The sequence below is a fragment of the Chinchilla lanigera genome, unplaced genomic scaffold (assembly GCF_000276665.1).
Source record: "Chinchilla lanigera isolate Chin_1 unplaced genomic scaffold, ChiLan1.0 scaffold00088, whole genome shotgun sequence".
Classification (NCBI taxonomy): domain Eukaryota; kingdom Metazoa; phylum Chordata; class Mammalia; order Rodentia; family Chinchillidae; genus Chinchilla; species Chinchilla lanigera.
The window spans coordinates 3,977,644-3,997,132 of record NW_004955489.1 but is presented as its reverse complement, the minus strand read 5'-3'; the positions used below and the strand labels follow the sequence as shown (position 1 = coordinate 3,997,132).

Genomic DNA, 19,489 nt, shown 5'->3' with positions numbered 1-19,489 from the left:
TTTGATCCTGCCTTTTCTGCATGCAAAATCCTTAAATTTCAGGTGTTTGTAATTTTCTTTCTCTTGCTTATCTCAGTCTTCTAATTTTTTAAAATGATGAACATACACACTACTTTTGGAATATTGAAAAAAAGTAAGTAGTTGTAGGCATTCATGCACATACACAGCACCCTTAATTGCCCTCACTGGAAATTTAGAAAAGTTCACATCCCCCAATTTGTCATTCATGGGTTTAACTAACATGGCCTTTACACAGTTTTCCAATTTTATCCTGGTCTTGCTGGTCTTCATGCTTTTTCTTGACAATTTATTCTACCTCCTAGATCCTAACCCATCCTCTAACATCTAGCCCAAGTGTCATCTCTGCCATGAAGCTGCCACTAATCCTACCTGTAATAATGAGCTTTCCTGATGCTGAGACAAGCTGCCTGATACCCACAGTTTAAAGGAAGGGAGGTTTATTTTGGCTCACAGTTGTGGAAGTTTCAGTCCATGGTCAGCTGGTTCCAGGCAGAAGCAGCATGGAGGAAGGGGAAAAGCTACTCAACTCATGACATCTGAGAAACAGAGAACCTGAGAGGAAGGGGCTAGGAACCAGATATAGTCCCCAGAGTCACACTCCCATGACCCATTCCCTCCAGCTAGGTTCGACTAGACTCAACCTAATAGTCCATTCAGCTGCGAATTCATCAGTGGGTTAATCCATTCACTATCCAATCATCTCTCCAAGACCCTCTCAATCTGATCAAGTTGACAAGCGAGATGAACTGGCACACTGTCTTTGAATGGGAACCCCATAGCACCTGGCATGTCTCTTGGTGAAGCATGTATAAATTTATACAGTTATCTTTCCTAAAATTAAGAATTTAGAGAAGAGACTGTTTTATTTTTTCTGGTACCAGGAATCGAACTCAGGACCTCACGCTTGCCAGGCAGGTGCTTGTGCTGCTGAGACTGTTTTGAATAGTGTTAGGGCTTGTATCTTAATGTCTTCCCAAACCCTCATGTGCTCACAGGTAGAGCTTTGTGGAGGTGGCTGGATCTAGGTTATGTGAATATGGGTTAAAGGTGTGTGATAACTAAATCAGTCCACTGAGTGGTTTAGCATAGTTCTGGGTGTGGGTAATGGCAAGCCCCCCCCTCCCCGGGTGTGTGTGGCACTAAGCAAATAGGCTTACACCCTGAGTAGAACAAAAGGGAAAGGGAGGCTTGCTGCTCCTTGCTTCCTGACTACCCTGCCATGGACTCTTTCTCCTCTGCAATGCCTCTCTACCATGCTGCCCTGCCTTGGAGCCAGCTATGGAATGAAACTTCTATAAACTGTGAGCCAAAAATAAATCTTTTCTCCTTTAACTTTGGGTACCAGGTATTTTGTCTCAGCAACAAGAAAGTAACCAAGATAAACAGCAGGTGTGCTTTACTATGCACTGTACTGCCATGCACATAGTAGGCCACCATGCATACAGTAGGCTATCTATAATACATACTGATGGAATGCGTGAGTCCTTGTTGCTGAGACTAGGCAGGAGGGCACTGTGATTCACATTATTTAACCCTCATTATTGTTAAACAGCATGCTGGAGGGGCACTGCCAATATCTTCAGGGTACATAGGTGAACTCCTTGAAGCCTAAAGGGGTGGAGCATTTCCCCAAGGCCACACAGCTGTCAGGTATAAGAGCCAGGACCTGACCTTCATTTTCCAGTGCCAGAGCTTCATTTTCCTAGGTCTGTTTTCCCATATCTAGTAAAAACTGGATAAGGAAAGAGGGCATCTTGCTCCATTCTGCTCTACCTGTCCTCTGTCTTCCAGAACCTGGCTTGTAAACACTGCTATCCACATTTGTTTCTGTTAAAACAGTCTTCCTGACTCCCAGTGCACTGGTAAGTGCTCTTAAGAGGAAAGTACTACAAACACTCAAGGTGCTGCTCTGAAAAGAAATCCAGGGCCTGAAAGCTGGAGTCCTGCTGGCTGAAAGGCAGGTGGGGAGCAAGGCTGAGGTCAGGCTGAGGGGCTCAGACCTGGGGTCTGCAGAACAATGTCGGAGGACGAGGAAGAGGGAGGAAGAGACTCTATCCTCTGCTGTCCCCAGCAATAGTCCAGGGTACCCCATGTGCTCTAGTCTCTGACTTCCTGGCAAAGCCCAAGGGCAGAAGAGATAGCTGGGGGAGGGCCTAGGTCTATGAAAAGATTCTCTTTGAATGCTGTCAGCTTCACACCTTTCCCCATCTCCCCTCCCAGGAGAGGGGCTTTTATAATGAGCTCCTTCATGACAACAGACCCCTAATTAATTCATTGCTATTCTTCTGGGGCCAGATCATTCTAATCAAGGTGGGGTGGTGTGGGGTGGCAAGTGCGGGTTGTCATTATCTACTTGATCTGCCATGGACAGCTGTTGGCCTTGCCTCCTGCAGCACTGCTCCGAGACCTCCCCCAACCCTGCCACCTCGCTCTTGCTGGCTGGACACCTGCTTCTCCTTGCGGCCCACTCCTCCTTGTGCTGATGCCCTGCAGCTATCAGACATGATGCCAGCAGTAGCCAGATTGCTGGTGGCTGGGTACCCTGCAGCAGGTGCCAGCATCTCACCAAGGAAGGTGAGGGAAGGAAGCAGGGGCTGGCCTTGGCCTTGGGGGCAATAACTTTGTGTTCTCTTCTCTCTGAACATTATTAGACTATTGGGTTGGCTGAGCAGCCAGCAAGGTGTAGCCTCAGTTCTTCTCCTTGGGTCTCCCCTGGTCCTTCGACCCAAGAGGCCTCCCTTACCTGGGAGCTCTGTGCTCCTGGACCACAATGTCACCAACCCCAGGGGCAGCTGCAAAGGAGGAGAGTGCAGGAGAAGGACTGAGACTACAGCGAGCTACCCTAGGGACAATAGAAAACAAAATAAGCTTAGAAAATGCCCCCAAACCAGAGCGTACTCAGGGACAATGCAAACCAGAGACTGTGCAGATCTAGCCCCGGGCAGCCTTTTCACAGGCTTTCCCCTGTCCTTTCTCCGGATGGTTGAAAGCCGGCCTCTTCAGTCTACCCTTCCCATAGGTGCCACCTGTCCAGCCATGTCTGGCAACTTAACTCTGGGGTGGACGCCACAGGGCCTTCTGCCAAGGGAGCGAATTCTCATTTTCCTCGTCCACAAGACTGGATGAACAATTCTGCCAGCATGCAAGGCTGCAGAAGGGACAGTGTGACGAGGAGCAGGCAGGCACTCGGAGAACTGGGGAGGCAGCAGGATGGAGAGGAAGTTCTGACTGATTTATCCTCCTGTAGACCTGGGTGGGACCGGACCCAGCAGGAAGACCGGGCAGGGGGGAATTCTTCATGGGACCATAGGGGCAACTGCTCACTCCTGCACTCTGCCTTTTCCAAGGGAGCAGGCTGGAGAAGGTGAGAAGAGGAGAAGGAGAAGAGGGGTGGGAGAGGAAGAAGAGAAGGGAACAGCAGGCGCTCCAGCTGGACCTCCCTGAGAGTGCCCAGCCTCCTTGTGAACGCAGCGCTACTAAGGAAGAGCCCGCAGGAAGGGTTTGGCCAGTGTCTCCGCAGGACCTGTTCTGGAGACGCAGAGCTTTGAGACCACTCGTCCCAAGCACGGCAGTTTACAGATTGAGACCCCTTTTACTTTTTGAGAGAGAGAAAAGCTGCAGGGAAGTGCCAGTCCTTCACCCACAGAGAAGACATTTCGGGGCAAACCTGCCCACTTCTAATCTGCTCCTCAAAGAGAGCTGCAAGGAGCTGCGGCTCAGTCTTTGTGTGAAGTGCTCAAGCAAACCGTCCATCCCTCCCACGCCCCCAGCCCTCTCCACTTTTCTTTTAAGAGAGTGCTGCATCTCTCCAGGGATGGGGATCACTCACAGAACAGCACTTTGCCTCTCAGAGCTTCTGACAATTTGGCAGTGAGCTGCAAAGAAGCTGGGGAAGGGGTGGGACAGGGGTGTGTCTGGAGCACGGCCTAGTGTGTTTCTGGCCCCTGGCCAACCAAGGGACACTGGGCCAGAGCAGAGCTGTGCAGGTGGTGTGCTGGGAGGAGGGTGCATGCTGCGAGGCTCCCATCCTTACCCACTTTTGCTGTTACCTGCTAGCTGCCTGGAGTCTGGACAAGAGATCCTTCTGGGAAGGGAGAGTTGATGCCCTTTATTCCAGCGGGCACCGGAACTCCCAAGGACAAGAGGTGACTGGGGGTGCCTTATGGGTCTGTGGCCTGAAGGCTGAACCTAAACAGTGAATGACCTTCCAGGCCAGCAAAGCCCAATCCTTTTCTAATAAGAAGGGAAACAGTTGGGAGAAAGGAGATCTATGGACTGCCAGGCAAGTGGTGATGTAGACAGGCCAAAGGGAAAGAGAATTCTGGGGCTCCCAAGAGAAGACCTACTGTGGAGTCTCCAACATGTCCCTGAAGAGTCCTAGCCACTGGGAAAGTGCATCAGTTTGGAGGCCTTTCTCAGAGGAGCCAAAGGGTGTCCAGCCTCCCAGGGGAGGCTCTCCTCTCAGAGAACTAACTTAGCTCCTCCTGGCTTAATCTGTGCCAACTCCCCAGCCTGGGAACCCAGCGCACTGAGTCATCCTGGTATGTGAGTGTGTTTACCATTAACTGAGCACATGCTCTGCACTGGACAAGGCGCCAGGCCTCTTGCCCCAAGCCCATTTCAAAGACGAAGAACTCTGCACGGCTGCAGTGAGGCGCCTTGCCTCAGGTCACACAGCCAACCAGCGGCACAGACGGCTTTGAACCTGAGTCAGTCTGATTATTAATCCATTTGCCTCTCTAAAAGACACTCACCTTTGTCTTGGGTATAATGTTAACATCTTACTGTCTGTCATTTTAATGCTCTTCTTCTGCTGCGTGAGCCCTTACCTAAGTGCCAACATAAATTATAAATTCCCAGAGGTAGAAGTTGAATCCATATAGTTCATTTTATTCAACTTTTAGCAGAGTGCCAAGCACAACGGGGTGCTTAAAAAAATTGCATTCTATCCTTGAATCAACTTAGAGCTCCGGAAAGCCACAAGCTTGGACCACAAAAGCTTACCCAGCAAGCCTCCCTTTCCTTAATGGCCTTACACACTTGGTTTTGACTATGTGCTACTCCATGGGAGTAACTCCCTGAATGCCAGTTGTCACATGGATGTCACAGACTTGGCGCTTTATCAGGAGGTAACATGAGACATTGCCATATGAAAGAAGCCTCTAATTTTGATGTTAAACGTTTGTCCTGGTTTCCATGTAAGGTCTCACGTAATCATTAATTACTTATAGAATGCAATGCCTGGGCATTGTCTCTCCTGAAAAACAGGGACACTTCTAGAGCAGAGATTTTCTAGTTTACTTCATTTCCTTTAGGATATGGTGGCTGAGACAGTGAACTCAAATCTGAGGCTGGCATTGGTGCCTGTGTTAACCTCCTTGGTAGCAGCGTTACCTCACCTCCCGGCTTTGTGGATTCGCTACTCTAACTCCAAGCCAATCATCATTACAAATGTCTGCCAGATCTTTCACTGTAAGTCACCTTAATTCCTTCTTTGGAAAAAAGGGGGCTATGAATGTGTATGAATAATTATGCTCACATCTTCTCTTTGTACCGCATCAATCTGTACCTTGCTGTGTGCTGCCTCAAAGATGTACTATCAGATCTTTGTACCAAGAGCTTGTATCTTTGTGTCTGCAGGTAGGAGGTGGCCAGTGGGTGTCTCCAGGTGAGGTGGAGGAGGAGGTGGGAGATGCCACCAACACTCGGAGCCAATGGCGGACTTGAACTCCACCACACTAATAAAAACCCATAGATGCACTGGATCTATTTGTATGAAAGAATGAATGACTAAGTTAATGAATGAGTGCTTTTTCTGAGCCAAGAGAGTCTTCTCATAGGAGAGGGAGCAAGGGCTGTTTGGCGTAAGGCCCATCCTCAGGCTGCAGAGGACAGTCAAGGTCACCAAGAGAGTCCAGTGAGCCTGAGCTTGCCACTCTGTCCCTTTCAGGCCAAAAGCGTTGCTCACACGCATGGTGGGTGAAGGAACCAGGTCACTGTGCCAGGTGCCAGGGCGCACAGGGTGGGAGGAGGGAGAGGAGGGAGGGAGAGAGGAAGAAGCAAGGTGCTGGCCTCTGTCGCCTTCTTCCTCTTCCCTGCCCCGAAAGGGAGAGGGATGTTAGTCCCAGGGGGTGTGGGAGAAATGGCCTCTAAACCTGTCTCTCATTTCATGCTAATCTTTCAGCTCCTACTTGCTGCTCTTCCCACTTCCCTACCTCATCTGCCTCTGTCCATCCCCAAGTCTCTGCAACCGCTCTGTCTCGGCCTCTGCCCTTGTCTCTCTCCCGCCCTCTCCCCATCCCCCAGAGGGAAGCTCCTTGCAGCCTCTGTGACCCTCCACCCAGGCTCCAGGGTAAGCTGGGGCAGGACACAGCCCGAGCTCAGGGGCCCCCTCCCCTACACTGACCTGCGCCCACACCTGGGCTTTCCTTCTAATCCTAGTGGCCTTGACAACGCCACTTGGGCTAATTTTTCCCTGTAATTAAATGAGAGCCCCCCCAATCCATCTCTAATCTCAGATAATTAGCTCTCTGATCACCAGTGCTGAACAGGAAACCTCCTGTTTGGAGAGGGATTTTGGACAGACAGATTAGGCAAACACTATGCAGGAAGCTGCGCTGGGGAAACAGGCCGTTTTCAGAGTTTGTTGTTGAAAGAGATTTGGGCTGGGTAAAAGTGCCTGGTTCCCTCCAGGTGGTCTGGCTGCCTCTGACCCTGTGGGGTTTTCTGACAAACAGGCAGCTTGTCTTGGCCCTCAGCCGGCTGTGGGTATTCCCGGGGCACACGCTTCTTCTGGTCACAGAACACTGTGCTTCCCTCCGTGGGCCAGGGACATAGACAGCCCCTCGATGTCCACCCTGCATGTTGGCTGGTGATGGTCTTAGGTTAGCAAAATAAATAGGATGGGTGACAATAAAACTGCATGACTCCTTCCAAGCCAGGGAGCAGCAGTGGTGCTAGGAGAATGGGAAATCCCCGTCCCATAGGCACTGGGGAGCACCCTTCGGAGATGGGTGCAGTTCTCCCAGGCACGACTGCCCTGTGTCAGTGCCACAGGCATGGCACGATCATCCGCTCTGATCTCACGTGTGCTCTGGTCACGACATCCGTCTTGCTTGCACTGTATTGTTTCCACCACCTAATTTTCTGGAGAGACGGAAGACTTAGGACTCTGATGGCCAAGGGCTGGTGGGCTCTTCTGTACAGGTCTGCATGCCTATTGCTACTCGATAGCCCCCTAGACTTCTTGCTGCTATGGGGTGGGGCTGGCATTCCCAGGTGCCCTCAATGGCCGGGCATGGCCAGCATTCTCAGTCGGTTCCTCCTTCTTCCTGTGCTGCTTGGAGCTGTGGCATTAGCACTCTGTGGTTCTCACACATGGAGGGGCACGCACCGAAGCTGGGAGCTGGTGTGAAGGGGACTTAAGTGCTAGGAAGGAGACCTGTGGGCTGGCACCTGGAGGATCTGCCCTGCCTGCTGCCAGAGGCGCCTGGCCCTGCTCCCCAGCTGCAGCTCCTCCAATGAGCTCAGTGCACGGGGGAGGCAGTCTGGCCATGGATGAGTTCCAGATGGGCTATCAGGTTTGCCCACACTCGACTGTGAGGCTCCTCTGGTCTCTGCGGCTCCCTCAGCTCTGATTCAGCTGCCTGAGAGAGGCCCACTGTGGAATGCCAGTGAAACCCAACCCGCTCCCACCAGCTCCCCTCTGTCCGACCCTCTGCTACGTCACATGGCTTCCCTGCTCCTTCTCGGCCTCCCTTCATGAGCACAACCCTCACCCCTGTCCCCCAAGTAGCCAAGGTTGGGACTGGGAATCTGGCTGGCAGCTGGGCCTCTGGCTCAATACTCTGACTCATTTCCTTCTGGGAAGCAGGAGTGTAATGTTCTGGGTTCAAGTTCTGGATATTTGAGAACAAGGTGTCTGCATGAGGAACCTGGGATGGGGCAGAAACTCCTCATGTTCCCCTGGCTGCTGGACCTGTCGAGCTGGCAGTGACCAAGGGGAGCACAAAACTAGGGGGAAGCAGGCAACAGGTACATAACAGCATCTTGCTCTCCTGTGGCTCCCGTCTCATTTAACCCAACACGCTGCAGGAGAGACCAGTGCTGAGATCACAGATTTGGCTTCTGTCTCCTGCATCTTGCCACAAACACTAGTGAGGACCTACTATGAGCCAGGGAGGAGGTTTTTGCTTTGGAGGTTCAGAAACAAATGCCACACAGACTATATTCTGGAAGCCAGGACTGTTTCCCATGCCACATAATTAATAGATTAATTATTGTCAGGGAGGCCCTGTGGGCTTTGTGATAGATCTTCACACAACTCACTCATCCCCCACTGTTGAAACACAATCACATCCATTACTGCTTTGGAGTGAAAGGGAGAATTACTGCAAGTGGTGGTGGTGGGGTCATATCAGGATTTTCTGTCCAGTAGAATGTGCTTCAGTTTCCCGTCTGTTACCAGGATGTGACTGTGGAGTTTCCAGAACCTTCCATGGCAGCCTGCTTCACCCCGAGCTGAGCTGTTGCTCCAGTCTCTCTGAGGATGTGCTGCCTGGGTCCTTTGTTCAGGATGGGCAGGCTGGAGCTGATGCTGCCCTGTCAGGGTTGATTAGTGGGGATGAAATTTGCCTTTTGCTTCAGAAAACCAGTTTAGGTTCTCTGGTGGGAGCAGAGGCTCAAGCTTAAGGGAGAATGCCCCCAAGGTCAGGGATGTGAATTAACTGCAGACGCCTGCCTCCCTCTCCTCACCTCCCCGAAGCCCCTCGCGCACCTCTCCCCTCTCACCAGCGGCTGGGCCGTGCACAGGGAACATGCCCGCAGAAGAAAGGCTGGGTTTTTTTTCTTCTTCAAAGAAGTTGCGAAGCTCCCTCTAGCCTCTCTGGAGAGTCGGCCGAGGGAACAGTCTGTCTCAAAATGCCATTAAAACATCTCTCAAATTAAAACCATTCCTGGAACGAGCAACCTCCAGAGGGAGTGGCTCCACGGCCTGGGAGCAGCCGCTCCCTGACTACCTGAGGGCGCCGGCAGGGTGGAGCCTCCGCCCCAGGCTCAGGTTCCCAGTTCTCTCCCTCAACCCACAAGTGCCCCTGGGCAGGGCATTCAGCCACCAAGGGCCTCAGCTTACCCACCCCATTAATACACTATAAACGATCCCTTTCCTCCTTCCCTAATTTCAGTGCGCTTTGCCCTGAGATAACATCCGGGTTCTGTCTCAAGCTTCTGCCCAGCCTTCCTCCCCTGCCTTCTCTCCACAGTCACGGTGCTATTTTGAGTGGAGGCTCCCAGCCAAAATCAGTACTTTATTAATTACGCGTCAACTACTCTGTAATGTTTGACGCGATTCCCAGATTGCATCCAATACACAGTAGAAGGAGGACTCTGGCGGTGCCTGCGTGCCTGGCACAGTGTGTACTGGGAGCAGGTCTGGACCAAGGGCCAGCCCAGGTCTGCCTGGACCAGGCCCTCCCCTCTCTGTCCTGGAATCGCTGTTCAGGCCAAGCCCAGACCTACACACAAGCCCCAATTTCAACAATGACACCCCTTGTGGGAGTCAGGGAAATGTGGAGGGCCCAGGACTTCTGAGCTCTGCTAGCAGCTAGGGCCGGAGGTCAAGGGCAGTTTGGACACCTGGCTCCGTGCTATGCCAAGGAAGGCTGGAGACGACACCAACCATCTGCTCTCTGAAGTGGAGATGGAATCAGTGTATCAGAGCTGGAAAGATGGGAGGGAGTCTTGGGTGTGACACTGTTGACTGCCAGGTTTCTGGGGCAGTTTTTCACTGTGTGACTTGGGCAAGACCTTTGGTTCCTCTGGGCCTCAGTTTACCTATCTATAACATTCAAGATGAGCTTCCAAGACCTTTCTAATTTCAGCTTCCTTCTGGGAGGAGATGCTAGAGAGGAGCAGAATCCCTTGGGAAACAGAGATAAAGTCTGCAGCTTCCTGCCCCTCAGGAGATCATACGAAGACGAGTGCAAAGCCTTGCTCTGCGTGCTGTAGCTGGATGAAGACATCCGTGTGCCTGACAGCCCGAGGACACAGGTCCTGCTATCAAGGCTGTGTTGTTCATAGAAAAGACTCAGAGAGGTTAAGTAACTCGCCAGAGGTCAACGCGTCTGGAGAATGGACCTAGCCCCTGCGAGGTCCGTGAGCATTGTTCCCCGCGCATGCTGCAGTTGGGGAGGCATCAAGAGCATGAGATATACAAGGCCAGTTCAGCTCTGCACTTGAGCTAGTGGACAAAGATGTCGTTCTTGAGGTGGCAGCGGAGTGGGGCAGCCTCGGGAGGCTTCACAGTGGGGCTCGGGGAGGAACTGGGAGGACACCACATGCCCAGGCTGCTGGGTATGGAGATGGGAATTTACGCAGGGAGGGGCCAGAGAAGCTGGGCCCAGGGTGAGAGTGTGGCAGTGGTGGGCGGGGAAGGATGCGGAGATGGAGTGTTTCTGGTGACAGAGGCCAGAACCTTGCTCCAGACTGTGAGCCATACTGAAACGCTGTGGGGAGCCATTAAAATTTTTTTTGGTTTTTTATTTTTACTTTTATTTATTTATTTTTGTCTTTTTGAGACAGGGTCTTGCTATACAGTTCAGCCTGGCTTTGAGCTTACTTTGTAGCGCAGGCCTTGAACTTGCAACGATCCTCCTGCCTCAGGCTCCCCAGTGCTGGGATTACAGGCACGCACCATCATGCCCAACTTTTGTTCTTTCTTTAGTGTGGAAGCTAGTAGTATAGGGATGCCTGGCCATAATCCTAGCATTCTGGAAGGCTGAGGCAGGAGGATAAGGGAGCTCAAGCCTAGTTTGGGTAACTTTGCAAGTTAGTAAGTCCCTATCTCAAAAAGAAAAATACAAGGGAAAAAAACTGCAGTGTAACACACAATGAAGACACTGGGTTTAATCCCCAGTACAAAAAAGAAAAAGGAAAGAAAAAGAGAAAGAGAGAGAGACACCCACAGACAGAGACAAAGAGAGGGACAGACACAGAGACAGAGACACAGAGAGAGAGATATTAGCTTGGAAGAGATAGAACATGAGGCAGCACAAAGTTAGGAACAGGTCATCAGTGTCTCCACTTGGGTGAGAGGTGGTGTCTGCAGACAGACAGACAGACAGATGGACGGGATCTCACAACTCGGCAGGGTGCAGTGGAGAGGTCATGAGCAGCTCCCCGCACCTGGGGAAGCTGATGAGAGAGGTGGATGGCAGTGTCCTGGAGCCTGGGGTGGGGGCTCCTAACTGTGTACATCAGGGGTGACACAGTTAGCTTAGCTGTCATCCCCAGGAAGCCTTTTCAGACTCTCCTTGTCCCCCAAAGCACTGGTTCCCTAGTTACAGTTTCCCACTCTGCTTGCATCTCCACCCTGGCCACCACTGCACTATGCAGTGACTTGCTAGTGTCCTTTCCCGACACTGTGCCTACGTGCTGCCCAAGTCCCCAGCGCTGCTCACAGTGCCGGCAGGTGCCTGTTCCGTGCAGACTCACTAGGGGATGGGTGCTCGGCTCTGTGCCTGGGCCGATACCCTTCCCCCACCTTGGACGTCGCCATCCCTCCTTCCCCTCTCGAGTCTGGGGCGCACCTCCCCAGGGTGAGCGCAGGAAGGCCGCAGAATCCGCCTGTTCACCTGTCCACACTCTCCGCACTTATGGGGCCTGACACCTCTGCACAGGGCTGCCAGCTGGCAATAATGAACAGTTTAGCATGGAAATTGGCCTTAGCAGGAGGGGGCTGGTGTGTGTGTGTGTGTGATTAGAGAGCCCTTGCCAGGGGACACCTTCAGCCCTGCAGATCTTTGACATTCCTGCCAGGGTTGGGCAGTCCTACTCACCCCCACCCCTCTTTGTATCCCCAGGCTCTTCTGCCCCAGCCCTACCCACAGCCACGTGGGGGGTAAGGTAAGGAAAGGTGCTACCCCGCTCTGCCCAGAATCTCTCTAGGACAGTGAAAGTTCCTTATCCCCTGCCCCATCCCCAAGGTAAGACACAGCAGGGACTTTTCCCTTGTGGTAGGGTCTCTGAGGAGGCCCAGTCTGAGAGACGTTCTTCCTTAATGCTCGTGGGATTTGAAGGAACAAGGGAAGATGCCTGCACTCCAGATGCTTAGAAGTGGGACAATTTGATTCCTTAAAGACCACAGTCAGGTATCATCTGTGAAAACTTCCAGTAAGGAGAATACGAGGCCCTCCCAGGCCTGGCTTGGGGACTGGACTTCCTTCCTGCAGGCCTCCAATAGCTGGGCGTCAGTGGGCAGCGGCTGCCAGGGTAGAGGAAGGCGCTGCTAAGGACGTACTTAGCAGGCACTGCCTGACTCTAGCGGCACTAATGGATTCTGTTATCTCGCAGGGACCCTTGTCTGCAGATCGGCAAAGTGGAAGGAGGTGGCAGGTTAAAAATACTCTGTTAGCAAAGAGGCTTAGGTGGGGGCTGTGCCACGGGAATTACAGCAATGAGAGCCCTGTGGGGCAGGAACCAAAGCTTGGCTTCTCTTTCGCCTCCCATTTGAATTTGCCCTGATGACTGGCAAAGGACTGTGAAGATGGGGCATTAATTTTGCCTCTTTCCTAAGGTCCAGAGAGCCGAATATCAGCTAGCCTGGCCCTTGTTCCTGGAGGCCTGACACTGGGACATCACCTATGTGCCGGGAGGCATCTGGTGTTGCGGGGTGGCTTGCCCAAGCTCTGATTCATTCTGTAGCTCATATTCTCTTACCCAGAAAAGGGAACCACATCCTAGATGGGAGGAAACACTAGTACCCTGCATTTAGCAGATGTGTTTATTGCTTTTGAAGTGTTTTTTCACCTAACAGCTCACTGCGGCCTCACTGCATGCCTGGGGCTGGGAACTATTACCACAGTTTTGTACTGGGGGAAACAAGGCTCTGAGAGTTTATAAGACTTGCCCAAGGTCACATGTCTGGGAAGTGGCAGTGTGAGCCTCTATGAGACTTTTCTGACTTCTGGTCCACAGTTTGCCCTGTACCATCTTTCTCCCAGCTCTTTTGCTCCCCTTAATCCTAAGGTGGGAAAAACTCATGGGGCTCTCTCCACTAGCCCAGGGCAAGCCCCAGGCAGCTTCATTTGTCTCGAAGCCCACACAGGTCCAGAGACCTCTATTTAGTCCAAACTAGCCCAGAGCTGGTTGGGACCATTCGTCTGCAGGACCTGGAGGGAAGCTCACAGCCGGGCCATCCCTACCTCAGGTCAGAGGGCAGAGCGCACGGCTGAGAGGAGCCTAGAGCCCCAGTGGGAAAAACTAGTGTGGGAAGAGGTGCAAGTCCACCTCTTCTACTTGGACCAGGGGATCTGGGACTCATTGCAGACCAAACAGAACCATGTTCTACAACTTCTACTGGCAAATAAGTTTGGGGCTTACTCTGCTCTTTCCTTCTGCCCAAAAAGGTACCTCTCAGGCTGACTTTCTGGCACAGCCCCCAAGGGCCATGGCTCCTGCATAAACTGAGGGCCACTTCCCCTGACAGCAGGGAAGGCGTGGTCAAACAGCCCAAGGAATGGGGACTCTACAAAGGGACCCTCCTCTCTACCACCTCCCCCCACAAAGAAAATGGCAAGGGCACATCAAGTTTTTCACCTCCTCAGGGCTTGGGGAGCTGGACTTCCTTCCCGCAGGCCTCCAACAGCTGGGTGTCAGTGGGCAGAGGCCGCTGGGGTAGAGGAAGAAATCAAGGTGTAGAAAGAAATCAACAGCAAAAACTGACAGTCTGAATGGCAGAGACAGAGTCTCCATGGATTGGAATTCCCATAGAAACACCAGCAGTGCTCACTGAGCCCCACTCCTGGTCCCACATTTGCTTGCACCGCTTTTCTCCGGGATATTGCAGGCTTGCTCGCTGCCTCAGGGCAGGCATCACGCTGTGATGAAGAAGGAGGCGGCCACTGACCTTCGGGCAGAAGGAGGCGGCCACTGACCTTCGGGGGCTGCAGAGGGCCTGACTGAGGCGGGGCACACCCGTCACTGCCAGTGCTGCTTGGATGCCTGCAGAGGACTGTGCCAGGCACAGAAAGTGGATGGGGGTCTGTCCTTGTCCCCGCAGCTTACACCGAGAAGGAGCCACGCAGACACCTACGAGGCTGAGGGACAAAGGCGCACGGAAGGAGCTGGAAAATGCCTCTGAGTTCAAAAGAATGAAAAGCACAGTCCACAGGTGTGAGGGAAGAAAAGGAGAAGGACACAGACACAAAGCTGCCCAACAAGGCCATGGGCAAAGAGCACAAGACGAGGGCCCTGTGCACTGCTGTGAGAGCCACCCAGGGTCAGGAGGGGCGGCAGAGCGGGGGCAGGAGGGCAAGCATTGGAAGGAACCTAGGAGAAAATCCTTCTCCTTTCAGTTTCCACATAGGTGGATGCTTAACCTCTAGCTCCAGTGTGGCCAAGGCCCGAGGCGCGCTCAGTGTTCGCAGTGCTCCTTCCTTCTCGCCCCAGCCACGCAGCTCCCCACACAGCACAGTGGAATCCGCAAGGCACTGCTGAGACTGCACAGCACCGGAGTCTGCACCCGGGGCTACTGAGCAAGGCAGGGAGTTCCTAAAATAGAGAGCGGAGCTTGAGGCTACGTTGGGATGTGTGTGCTGACTCCCTCCATTTCTAGGTCGGTGGGGATTGGCATCCCCTAGACAAAGAAAACCCACGTGTGACTGCCAAGCTGCGCGGATCTCCAGCTGACTTTCTACCTCTCTCTTGCACTGAACTGCAGCCCAGGACTCTGGGGCCTGGGGTCTGGGGCCTGGTCTGGCTGGTGAGGTTTTCATAGAGCTTCTGAAAGAACAGGGCTCAGAGAAAGAAGCAACAGGCAGGGAGAGAGGACACCAGGAGACCCTGTGCCCACCCCCAGCAAAGTGAGTGATAATGAATTAATTAACTAAGTAGTGTTGAATGTACTCCATTGCAGCTCATTGTCTGCAGCTGCCATTCCCTGGAGGAACCATAATATACTCAGCACATACTATATAATTAAATAGCAACACATGTGTCCCCTGCCCAGTGCAGGGATGCGTATTTACTTGTGTTAATGAGAACTGGCATGGCCTTACTGATGAGTGGCCCAAGGAGGCGGCAGGGGAATGAGCCACCCGTCTCTGGAAGTGGAGGTGCACACGCCCCAGCCCCTCGTTCTTCTAGCTGTCCACTACTTCCTCCACACCCCTCCGAGCCCTGGAAGGGCATCTCAGGACCCCTGGAGGAAGCATCTCTCCAGACCACAGGCCAGAGTCCCCTCCGCCTCCCTGCTCTCTGATGGGAGGGAGCCGCAGCAGCCTGCACGTGGTGCATAATGACTATGTTTCTGCTTAATACAAATTGTGGTTATTTAGCAGCCCAAATACCAATTCCCTACTGAGTTCCCTGCCACTGAAACTCCATGCACAGACTCAGACTCAGCAGACAGAAATGCCCACACCTATCCGCCGCCCCCACCCCATCCCTCACAGAGTGGCGCTCTGCCTTTTGGGCACCAGAGTGTCCCTGCTGGACTGGGTGACAATGTGGATCTGCCGTGTGGGTGCATCCTGATGGAGCCCAAGGCAGGTCTTTAGAGATGGAAAGCCTCAGTGCAAATTCTGCTGTCTGCCAGACCAGGTGTCAAACTTTGACCACAGAACCCCAACCTCGGGACCTTTCGCTTACTTACACAGAGAGTGGGGACAGGGATACAGAAACCAAAGGAAGGGGGGAAAGGTGACATTTATGAGAAGTGGTGCTCCTTGTGTGTTTAGGTGCCGGTCCTCCTCTTCCTTGTTCAGCTGTGACCACATCTGGATAGGGAGTGGAAAGGTTCTGTCAGGCGGGGAGGCAGTGATGGGGACAGAGTGTACCTTGTGTCAGCATGCGACAGGGCCTCGTTTATTCTGCTCGCTGATGTACCCTAACAGCTAGGAGAGAGTGCTCAACCTGTAGGAGGTGTTCACGCAACATTTACTGAATGGAGAAATACTACATGTCTCTATTTAATCCTCTTCATAACCCCTTGTGTGGAGCACATTGATACCATTCTGCAAGCAAATAAACAGGCTCAGAGAAGTTCAGTGCCTTGCCCAAGACACACAGCTGGCCTTGGATAAAAACCGAGACATCTGAATGAAGTGCTTTTTTGTTGCCTTTAGCAGTCTCTAAGAGCTTGAAGAGTTTCTAATTTTATGAAAAAAAAGCAAAAATAAAGACAGGGAGGAGATAAATGGTGCTTTTTAAGAATAAGAGGCACTATTCCTGAAAGAGGAATGGCCATCTATGGCCAGGTCATGGCAACCCAGCAAGCCTCATTTCAACTAGGACATGAGGTCAGGGAAACAGGACTTGGACTTCTCCGAAGACAAGAAGGGACTCTGGCAGGCACACACTGGGCTTGTCCATGATCGGGTTTTAGACTCCACTCCACATTTATTCAAATGCTCTCCCGGCCCTTTCCTGGTTTCCTTTTAGGTTGAGCTGGTCATCCAGCCAGCTTTTACTCTTCAAGGCCAATTCCTTAAGAGGGTCTCCACTGTCCCTAAGCAGGCCTGTGGGTGCTCCCAGACCCCGTTACTAGACGCTGGGCTGGGAGAAAGGCAGATCTGCCCTTGTGCTGAGAGGGCCTAGTTACCTTTCTTGTTGCTGAGACAGAATACCCGACACCCAAAGTCAAAGGAGGAAAGGTTTGTTTGGTTCACAGTTTATGGAGGTTTCAGTCCATGATTGGCTGGCTCCAAGACAGGTTGGCAAGGCAGAGGGCTACAGTTCATGGCGGCAGAAGATAGCAAAAGCAACCAAGGGAAGGAGAGAAGCTTTTCTGTCCCTTACATTGTATCCAGTCTACTGAGATCAGGGTGGTGCCAAGCCAATCAGTGGATTGATCCAGCAGCCACCCACCCCTAATCCCAGCACCTTTAATCCCAGCCTTGCACTATGAATCAATCACACACTCTAGATTCAACCACCTCCGAAAAAGCCCTCTGACTGCATGAGGGAGGACATCTAGACACAAACCATAACAACACATGGTCAAAAACTGAAAAAAAGTATAGATTAATGGGATGAGGACAAGACCAAGGGACAGTTCAGATGGGCCAACCATCTGCAAGTTTGGACCCTTTGCCTGTGTGCTGGAAGAACTTTAACTCGCCCCAAGTATTTCTCAGTCTCCCACCAAGGACTTGAAATGGCAGAGACCTAGCTCCAGGGCAGATTGCTGTTGAATCCAAAAATATACTTGGGGTGCATCTGGCCCTGTTGGGAAATAAATCAGGACCACTCTTCTAGAAAATCAGATCCAGAGCGATTCCTGTCTTGGTGGCGCGGGGGTGGGGTACGGGGTGGGGGGTGCGGCAGGGGCTGGGGCATCCTGGAATCCTGGAGAAGGCTGGGCCTGGGACGTCACCTTGGGGCTCACAGGGGCAGAGTTGGGGATAGAAGAGAGACTGGGGCGGGATTTGGGAAGAGTTTGCTTGGACCTAAAGGACCAGTGGGACCTGAGCATGCTGTGCGTAGGCAGGGGTTCTTCCAGACCGGAAAGGAAGGAGAGCAGAAATGCCACATTCAACGGATGGGTACAAGGATCTCAGTCAGCAGAGGAAGGCACGAAGCCCAGAATGCTGAGAAGTCTAAATCCTAGGTGTGGTTTTGACACACATCGAGTGTGGCTTTGGACAAGTCATTTCCCTTTCGTGGTCTTGAACTTCTTTATAAAAGGGAGGGGAATCAGATTGCATGAACTCTAAAATCTTTACTATGAAAAAGACTCTGAAATCCCAGGCAGATTACTTCCTCCTGAAATTTCAGGACTTTGCTGGCCACTGCCAGCCGTAGAAACCAGGATCTCCAAGAACTCTTCCCAGAGCTGTGGGGTGCAGTGCGCATCCCTCATTAGTTATTCTCCACCTCTCCTCCTCCCTGCCCCCTTCATTTCCCATATGCAGATGGCTTTGTTTTCCAAACCTGATAGATGCTGACAGGTATATTGTTCTCAGCATCACCAGACTGCCAGAGGCTGCTTAAGTCAAATGATTTTCCTTCCCCTAATAACTTGGAGATTTTTTTTCTCTTAAAAGGAAAAAAAAAAGGTCTTTTTTTTAATGCCTCTTTTTTACCTTAAAGAGACAGAGTGTCATTTATCTTCCTCTTTGCCCAAAGTCAAATGAAAAGAACATTAAACAAAGACCAGCCTGCCCTGCAGCAGTCGTTTGTGACTGGAGGCTGAGGGGGATTGGGAAGGGCCTTGGGGACCATCCCTGGGGACTGGTGATTGGCAGGCTGAGGGGAAGCAGGGTCACAGATCTGAACTGCAGCTGGGGGGAGAGGCAGAGCCACCCGCGAAGGCAGGGCAGCGGGGCCCTGTAGGCTCAGATGCCAGACCAGGCAGGGGTCTGGGGTGGCCAGAGGCAAGGCTCCCTGTAGACATGCTCATGTGGGGACCAGCGTGACCAAGCACAAAAAATGGGATGTGTGGTGGCATAGTCAAATTCCATAATATGATTCCCTGAACACAAAATCATTTCAGTCTTTGAAACAGGCCTATATACTAATGAAAACTGCCTTTCCCTCTAAATTGGCTACAGCTTTTAAGGAACAATGACCCATTCGTGGCTGATTCATCAGCCAACAGATTTTTAAACTTTCTGTGTGATAAATGTCCTGGTGGTATAGAGATAAAGAAAATACAGTTTTTGCTCCCAGGAATCTCACAATCTAATGAAGAGAAGACAGGGAAAGAAAAATGACAAGGAATAATGCCAGTGAGCTGATGCCTGACACAGAGGATGGCGGTGCCAGGACCTCACAGACATCCCCAGGGCTGAGGAAGGGCAGCCTCCTGAAGGAGTGTTACTCCCACGGGTACTGTACTGAGTGATACTATCTCCTGATGACTGCACGCTGGCTGCAAGATGGAACAGAACATAGGTTAAATGTAAGTAGGTAAGTTTGTTCAGCACTTGGTTTGCGAAGAGACAAGGGATCCATAACGTAAGACAAGTGGTGATGGCCAGGTCAAGGACTTTGCCATACAGTCATTGTCACTGCTTGAACATACAGGACTAGTAAGAGCTGAGCTAGCTGGGGTGGGCGGGGCCTCTTCCAATCACAGGAAATAGTGGTAATGATAATAACAGTTACATTTTATTGAATACTAACTATGACCAGTTATTATTTTAAATGTTTTATATATGCCCTATTATTTAACTCTCAAAATTAATTTAATCCCCAAGATGAAGTTATGAGCCAGTTCTCTGTTTGAAACATGAGAAAGGTAAAGCACAGGCAATTTGAGAAACCCAAGTTACCTAACTTACTCTCTAAACTTTGATCTCTTTATTCAGTGATCATAATAATAGCTCATAGGATTCAGTTGATGAGGCATTAGATGAGAAATTGCACATGAAGCACTTAGCAAGTTACCTGACACACAGTAGGTACTCAGTAATATTAGCACCAGCACCGTCAGCAGTGGCTCTGATGGAAGGACACACAGTACATGTGC

The 19,489-nt window shown here is 51.7% G+C and overlaps 1 protein-coding gene and 1 long non-coding RNA gene across 3 annotated transcripts in view; one reads left to right on the top strand and one right to left on the bottom strand.

Moving 5' to 3' along the window:
* LOC102027076 overlaps positions 1–5,924 on the top strand; it is a 9,765-nt gene extending 3,841 nt beyond the window's left edge. The window contains exons 3-4 of one of the 2 annotated variants that reach the window (XR_264018.2): positions 5,337–5,493; positions 5,662–5,924. This is a non-coding gene — a long non-coding RNA (uncharacterized LOC102027076). Of the gene's footprint in view, positions 1–5,336 lie in introns of both variants that reach the window. The other variant, XR_001231185.1, reaches the window with a different exon arrangement.
* The window catches only part of Plxna2 (plexin A2), a gene marked incomplete in the record, with an annotated part of 202,644 nt that overhangs the window by 119,648 nt on the left and 63,507 nt on the right, over positions 1–19,489 (bottom strand).